Here is a 9,165-nt window from a genome sequence, read left to right on the forward strand (position 1 = left end):
GCCAAAGGAAGATGCACCTGTGCAGGGGGAGCATACTCAAGATCTTACCACATCTCAAGAAACATCAAAATATACGTCTGAATCTTCAAGTTCTGATCCGTCAAGTTCTGATAGTGCTGAAAATCTAAATTCTAAAGAATCCAACTCAGAGAGCATAGTTTCAGGGGGATCATCAGAAAATGAAAATGAAGATAGCATGGATCATGGGGGAACATCCAGTTCTAGAGAAAACCTTCCATCTGCAAGGAAGTGGACAAAATCACATACACCTGATTTGATAATTAGAAATCCTGATGCAGGTGTCAGAACTAGAACAAGTACTTCAAACGAATGTCTTTACAATTCTTTTCTTTCTCAAACTGAGCCAAAGAAAGTGGAAGAAGCTCTTCAAGATGCTGATTGGGTGCAAGCAATGCAGGAAGAGTTAAATGAATTTGAAAGAAACAAAGTCTGGACCCTAGTGCCAAGACCAAAGAATAGATCTGTTGTTGGTACAAAGTGGGTATTCAGAAACAAAACTGACAGTGATGGCATAATTACAAGGAATAAGGCAAGGCTGGTTGCAAAAGGATATTCTCAACAGGAGGGAATTGATTATGATGAAACATTTGCACCAGTTGCTAGGTTAGAAGCCATAAGGATATTTTTGGGTTATGCTGCTCACAAAAAGTTTACTGTCTTTTAAATGGATGTGAAAAGTGCTTTTCTCAATGGAGAATTGGAGGATGAAGTATATGTTGAACAACCTCCAGGCTTTGTAGACTCCAAACATCCAGATTATGTCTATAGGCTTGATAAAGCACTTTATGGACTTAAGCAAGCTCCTAGAGCATGGTATGAGACTTTAACTCAGTTTCTTCTGGAAAGTGGATTCAACAGAGGAACAATAGACAAAACACTGTTCTACCTCAACCATGGAAAAGACTTACTTCTGGTCCAGATTTATGTTGATGATATTATTTTTGGGTCTACAAATGACAGACTTTGCAAGAAGTTTGCCAAACTGATGCAGTTAAGGTATCAGATGAGTATGATGGGGGAACTTAGCTATTTTCTGGGCCTTCAAGTCAAGCTGAATGAAGAAGGCACTTTTATTTGTCAAACTAAGTACACCAGAAACTTGCTGAAGAAATTTGGAATGCAAGATTGTTCAAGTGCATCCACTCCCATGGCCACTGCAACAAAACTGGATAAGGATACTGGTAAATCAGTAGATATTACTGATTACAGAGGTATGATTGGCTCTCTACTCTATCTAACTGCTAGTAGACCTGATATCATGTATGCTACCTGTCTTTGTGCAAGATTTCAAGCAGATCCAAGAGAACCTCACTTAACAGCTGTGAAAAGAATTTTTAAGTATCTTAAAGGAACAGCTGATCTGGGATTGTGTATCTTAGAGAATCAGATTTTAAACTAATAGGTTACTCAGATGCAGATTTTGCAGGTTGCAAAATTGACAGGAAAAGCACAAGTGGAAGCTGCCAATTTCTTGGAGGCAGATTGGTTTATTGGTTCAGCAAGAAACAAAAGTCAATTTCCACATCAACTGCAGAAGCAGAGTATATTGTTGCAGGAAGCTGTTGTGCACAGATTCTTTGGATGAAGAATCAGTTACTGGATTATGGGTTAACATATTTCAAAATCCCTATTTACTGTGATAATCAAAGTGCTATTGCTATGACAGGTAATACAGTTCAACACTCTATGATAAAGCACATCAGCATCAGGTACCACTTCATAAGGGAACATGTGGATGAAGGTATAGTGGAATTGCACTTTGTTCCAACATATCAACAACTAGAAGATATCTTCACAAAACCATTGTGTGAAGCCACTTTTACAAGATTGGTAAATGAACTTGGAATGGTTTCAGGTTCTTTCTCTAAATCTGCTTAGTCTTGTTCTGTTATATCAGACTTTATGATCAATATTTACAGAAATTAATCTCTTTATGTATTATGTGCTTAATTGACAAATGTGTTTAAGTACTGACTGTTGTCTGATATATGTTTCTAAACTCTGATAAGTGATATGTCTGTTTAAGTAACCATTCTATCCTATGAGGATAACTGTGCTAGATGCTGACCTAGTAGTCTTCAATAAACAAATGATCCCATGTAAGAAGTAATTATTTCTGTGGAAATCTATTGACACAAGAAAAATTCTGATAATTGAGCTTAGTTGAGTTTACTTTATTTATCTTATTACTAAGTCACAAATTAGAATAATGCTACTCATCTGTTAAGTTCTGATACTAGTAAATATGTTGAATGCACTAAGTGCTGATAAACCTCAGAAAAAGCAAAAGGATCAAAGAATAAAATTAGGTACTCCTTTGAGATCTAGAGTAAAAATGTGGAAGGGATGACCCAAGTGCATTGCTGGTATTAAGTAAATATGCATTAGAAAAGCAAAATATTTTCTTGGTGACTTTTCACACTCTATGATTACTGGAGAAATACTCTGATAATAGCATAAATTCTGATAAGCAGTCGTGACTCACTTACACTGAGAAGCCACTGTGAAATGGAATTTAAAAAGATGCACAAAATTAGCACAAAATAGTTGAGGTGGACTCAAGCATGAACTCATTCAACAGTAGGTTTCAGAATAATGACAGCTCTTTAGCAAAGTTTTAGTTATGCCTTATTTCTAAGATGTACTGAAGTGAATCAGACTTTACTATTTGTCTGACATTTAGCTTAATGCACACACTAATCACTCCATATGAATGATGAAAATTACTGTGGTGATCTATGTTGTTTTAGATAAACAGTCATTGTGTCACTTTGCACGAATTCTGAGGACAAGTTCTGGTTGCATGTTCTGATGATTAAGTTCTGAAGAATATAACTCAGAACTTGTATGAGGACTTACTAAGATAGGCATTCCTTTTTCGAGTTAAGAAATTATGTTCTGATGACTGTTAAGTTCTGATATAAGTCTAAGTTCTGATATTACAGTCTAATTCTTTACTTGATTTATCTGTGGATAAAATTTGATAACAGTCTCGGTTCAAACTAGAATATGTTGAAGTGGAAGATTAATAGTCACTATGGTTAGGGTTAATGGTATTCGTACTTGAACAATCAACTTTTAATTGCTTCTTGTGCGCATTAAACCATGTTTTCTCTTTCCAATGAATGTTTTTCTTTTTCCAAGTCTGGGGAGACGAGGTAGAATTAATTCTACCTGTCAGCATTCAATTCCTTTGCATCTCCTGGCATTCTCTTGCCTATATAAGCAACCACTTCACATCAGCCTTCCCATCAAATCTTTCCTTTTTCTTTCACAAACTCACCTTACCTTCATACTTTTTCTTTCAAAAACACCATGGTCAGATACAACATATTTTTGAACTACGAAACCTTCAATATGGAGCTAAGCTGTGCCGATTGGCAGCAGGAATGGCACGTCACTGCCATTCCTGATGAGATATGGGACTCTGTCCCACAGGAGGTACTCACCCACCTCCTATTCTTCTATATGGACTACCATCACCATCTGGAGCGATTGGAGGAGGAAAGGCTGGAAGCTCTCCGCCAGCAAGAGTGAATTATTCGACTCGCCATTCTGTTTGTCGAGAGTAGGAAGAAGAAATGATTTATTTTCTTCTCCCTATTTTTCTTCATCGTCAGCCTTGCCCTGCTTCTTGAGCTAGGACTAAGGCTGTTGATGTTAGGTTTAGCAGTATTCATCTCAAGTTATCGAAGTTATATCCTTAATTCCACCTTTAAAAAGGTACTTGCATCCTTCCATGGATAAATCAAGTCATATATCCTTGAGAGATTATCTTATTCATCATTCCCACCTCGATAGTCTATACCTAATTTCATAATAGTATCCTTATTCAAATTGAGGTCAATCAATATGGCCTCCAAAAGATAACTACGGTTATCTACTTTTCTTGCCTGATTTGGTAACGATAACAAGGATGTTCTGGAAGATATTGGTCGTGTTCAACGTGAAAATCTTCTTAATAAATCCTCATTTACCTTTGTTGTTTATCTCAACAGTCATCTCAATATTGGGATATCTTTCCTACCTAGAGTCTCCCTTTTGTGCATCAAGCCACAGGTGTTACATACACTTCACATTTTTGAAGGTCACTTCCTTCATCCCATTTTTCTAAATTCTTGTTATCCTGTCTCCTCAGTCCATCCGTATTTCCTTATTAATCCATCGATCTATCTCAAAATTTCATCGAATACTCTCAACTCCAAGGGAATTAACTATACGTATCGCTTACGCCTTCAATAATTTCAATTTCATGAATGTATTCTCTTGATATATTAATGAAATTTGTTTTTGGTTCAAGATTTTGTCTCTGAGATATTTTGTAATGCATTGATACATCCTGATAAATATTCATATTCTGATGACCATATAATATCTGTTTTAATTTAAGTTCTGATTTTACTTTATCAGTACTTACTCATCTGATTTATTTTGGTCATTTTCACTTCATTTATTTCCAGAATATTCATGTTGCAGTGAAAAATAATTAAATAAGTGGGAACAGTTTCAATTTTAAATTAAAACTGTTTCACCTTGATTAATGGAATATCTGGGTAAGTGGAACAGTTTTTCCTTGAAAAACGGCAAGTGGGTAAGTAATGATTACTGTTTTCTCGAGCCCAGTAACTATCCGTTATTACTGCATGTTTGACAGGTGTCCCAACGGTTACTTTTTATGTATAAGTAACAGAGAGAAAAGATTGTCAAATCTTTTATTTACTTTTCTCTTTTATCTCTCTCTCTTTACTTTTATCCTTTCTCATCTACTGACAATTTTTCATATAGACATTTTCTCAAACACAATACAGGCAACCGTATTTCTCTCAAATTTTAATGGCACCCAAGGACATAATCTTCCATGGAGCAAAGTTTGTTCCTAATAACTTCTCTGCTATACTCAACACGTCAGAGGCACCCTCTGAACTTCATTTCATTCAGGATTTTCTCACTAGTTCTGATATTGGGTACGCTCTAACTGAGCCTGAATCAGTCTCTGGAGTTCAAGTACTAGAGTTCTGAAGGAGTGGAGTATATGATGATGGTGGTGCTCAAGGGTCCCCGAGTATTATCTTTTCATCAGGGGAAAATGAGCATGTTGTGACTTTGTCTACGGTTCGACAAGCACTGCAGCTACCTGAGAACTGTGTTTATTCTACTGTTGACGAACCAGTTTTTCAGAACATGATGGCCAGTCTAGGATATGAGGGAACATTGGCAAAACTTGGCAAGTTGAAGAGATCTTTCATAATGAGGGAATGGAGTTTCTTCTTTGACTGCATTACCAAGGCTTTTGCCAACAAATGCTCAAATTTCGATGCAATTCCCATATTCAGCCAACAAATCGGGTATGCTCTTATAAATCAAACTGATTTTGATTATGCACGTGCTGTCTTAGGTTTTATTGGGGATAGGATGACGGAAGATCGAAATACTGTATATTTTGCCAGATTTTGTCAGCTTATTCATAGGTTCTGTTGTAATCAGTCCCAAAGTTTTGGTGATTTAATTCCATCCTTCAGAATAGCTAAAAGTGCTTTCAATGATTTATTATATACTGATAATAAGAAGGTTGTGTTAAGACCCCTCTTAATATCTTTGTCTTTCAAACAAGCCTTAATCACCTATGACCCTGTTAAGTACACTGCACTTTATCCTGATGTTCAACCATCAGAACCTCATCCCTCAGCACCTATTGTGAAGCCTTCATCTTCCAAACCTAAGAGGACAAAGACTGTTCCTCAAACACTTCAGAAGAAAAGGAAGATTGCTTTGAGAGATGAATCTGATACTGAGGAACAGGTTCCTTCTTCAGAACCTGTTGTTTATGAAGCTGAGAAAGAGACTTCTCAGAAGGATTCTGGAATTGGGGGATCTAGGCTTCTCAAGAGGCTTAGAAGAATGACAGTTCCTGCAACTCCCAAGGAATCCAGATCTACAAAGAGATACAAGAAACAGAGGGCAAATAGGCCAGTTTCAGATGATGAAGAGGAAACAGCTAAGGAAGGGGATCAGGAATCTCTGATCTCACAAGAAAAGGAATTTGCTAAAGTTACTTCTTCTCCATCAACTCCATCTAAGGAAGCTGTTTCTAAAAAGGTCAACACACTATCTGTATCTCCTGTTGATCCAGGCACAAGTGCTGATATTGATGTTCAAAACTTGGTTGTGCCTGAAGTAATTCTCTTTGAAGCTCCAACATCAACTAATCCTTCAACAACACCTGTTACTGATGCTGTTCAAACTCCAGAGTTATCTACAACACCTTCTCTGCATCTAGATGCTGATGATCAGACTTTAGGTGAGCATCAGGATATGGCTGTTGATCAGAACTTAGAACCAGATCAGCAATTAGAGGATGTTGAAGCCTCAATTGCTACTCACACTATTGTTTTATCAGAAGATACTGATTCTGTAAGTTCTGATGCTGCAAATGCTGGAGATACTGGTGATGCTGCTCCAAATGCAGATGATGATGCAGCAGGTCCTTCAGGACATACTCCTCAACAAACTACTCTTAAGTCTGAACTTGTTAAGAAGTTTGTTACCAGAGAAGCACCAGTGCCTTGGAGTGAAACTCCTGCCGGACAGGAGTGGACTAAGGAATGGAATTCAGTTTCCTGTGTTCCAACTGAAAAGCATCTTGCTGAGCACTTGACTAAAGCTGATGAAATGTTAAATTCTGATGATTTCAAAACCCAGCTTAGAGTCACTGCATTGAGTACTAAACATCTACAAGGTCTTCATTCAACTACTCATGCAGGGCTACACAAGATTCAGGAAGAATTTATCAAACAGGAACAAGTTCAAAAGATTATTAAGAAAAAGTTCTTCCAACCTACCTTTGACAGGATTGCTTATATTGAGAAGACTCAAGATAATCAACAAGCTCAGATTGATGATATTCTGAAAAATCAAGCTTCTCAGCAATCACAACTTAATGAAATCCAAGCCTCAGTGGAATTGCTTATCTCTCTTCTACTACCTGCTGATGCCAAAAAGGGGGAGAAAGTAATTAAGTCCAAATGCAAGACTGACAAGACACTGAAAGGGAAGGATGATAAAAAGGATGATCAAAGAAACTCTGAAATCACAAGTCACAGGACAAGTTCTGATACTGGGAAAAGAATCAGTTCGGTAAAAGGATAAGTTCTGATGAACTTTTAGATCTTGATGAGGAAATGTCAAGACAGTTATTTCTTCAGGAAAATCCAGGAATGGACTTGGAAAGTTTAATGGAAGAAGAAGCCAGACTTAAATCAGAGAAAGTCACATCTAAATCTGAAGCTTCTGGTAAAAAGCCACTTCCAAAAATCAAAGGCATTGTGATCAAAGAAAGGACACATACTGAAGCAACATTGGCTAAATCACAACCGCAGATAGATCCAAGATCCAAGGGTAAAGAAAAGGTTGGTGAACCTATCAAGGTTTATGTGCCTCCTGAGGATGAAGAAATTACTGATGAAAAGGATGATCTTGCTCTGACTTCAAGAAAAGTTCTTAAAACAACCTCTGACATGGCTCAATTTGTTCAGAGTCAAGAAACTGTAAGTTCTGATATTCAGAAGAAGCAAGTAACCTCTGACATAGCTCAAGTTAACTTGATATCAGAAGATAGACCAAAAACACTCCTACCAGGATTCACTAAAGCAAAATAGACTCAACCTTTGAAGACTACTGCAAGTGGTTTTGAAGCTAGAGTAGTTACTGGAAAGGAAGCAAGAGATAAAACTGGATTGGGAAGTGCTGATGAAAGAAGAATACATAACACTACCAATGATCCAACTTCCTTGAGTGAACCAGGTATTGGAGCAACTCCTGAGAGATTGAATCAACTGGAATCTGTACAAATGGTTTACCATACCTACTTGAAAGAATACATCTTGTTGTATTTCATGACAGATGGTAGGGTTTATCATATAAGGCAAAATGCCATTCCATTGAAGTATTTTGAAGAATTGGAGCATGTACTATTCTTACTTCAAGTGGATGACAGATTGACAGGAACTGCTGCAAACTATTTGAAGGATCAGATTCAGAGACAAAAAAGGCTTTATTCTGTTAAGTCTGACATCACATATGTTCCAAAGTACAGAGATCACAAGGGTGATATAGTTGAAATGAAGCCCAATTCTGCTCAAATTATAACTACCTTTCTAGGGTACAGGGCTGTGGAATTCAATCTTGAGTCTAATAAAGCTTATTTGATCAGACTGGATCAGGATATAAGAAAAGCAAAGATTAATGATCTCAGGGCTGCAATCTTTCAAATTGGTGAAGATACTGCAGAGCTTAAAGATGCCAAAAGGAGAATGATTGATGAACTTAGATATGCTGAGAGATGTTTGTTGAAGAACTATCTCAGAACAACTCCTGACATCAGAGAGATCAGAAGATGAAGCCAAGTCAAAGATCTACAACTGCTTAAATTCTGATATTTATACAGACTGAAGTTGTTATCAGAAGTTAAATATTGGTAAAGCTTTAAGGACTGTAAGTTGTAGTTATCTAGTCTAATTCTCATGCATTTGTACTTAATGTTTTTAACATCATCAAATATCTGTTAAACTTGTATATTATGTTAATTTATAAGTTGGAGGAGATTGTTAGATGTATTTGATAATGTCATGGCTAATATGATTTATGTTTAGTTTTCAGATCTTACTTAACAGGACAAATCAGTACTTATACTGGAAGTCAGGACTTAAGGATATCAGTACTTATATTATCAGGAGATAATCATCGGAAGTTGGATATCAGAACTTAAGTGCTGAAGGACGATTAGATAAGGAAAGTAGCTGATTAAAGGAAAGAAGATCGAGATAAACATAAGAAGAGATATGCATGAAGAAGGAGTTCCGTGAAGAATGGAATACTTGGAAGAAAAGATATCTGATTGATATATTTTAGGAAGCAGAATTATATTCCATATCAATTAGCGATTATCTTGTAACTGTGTAGTATATAAACATAGACATAGGGTTTACACTATAAGTGTTATCATATTCGAGAAGATTATTCATTGTAACCCTAGCAGCTCTCGTGATATTTGTTCATCACTGAGAGGTAACAGTTCCATACTGTAACAGAGTTTATTGTTTCAATAAAGTTTGTTTTCTGTTACTTAAGATATTAAACTTCGATTTG

The sequence above is a fragment of the Apium graveolens genome, chromosome 6 (genome assembly GCF_009905375.1).
Source record: "Apium graveolens cultivar Ventura chromosome 6, ASM990537v1, whole genome shotgun sequence".
Taxonomy (NCBI): Eukaryota; Viridiplantae; Streptophyta; class Magnoliopsida; order Apiales; family Apiaceae; genus Apium; species Apium graveolens.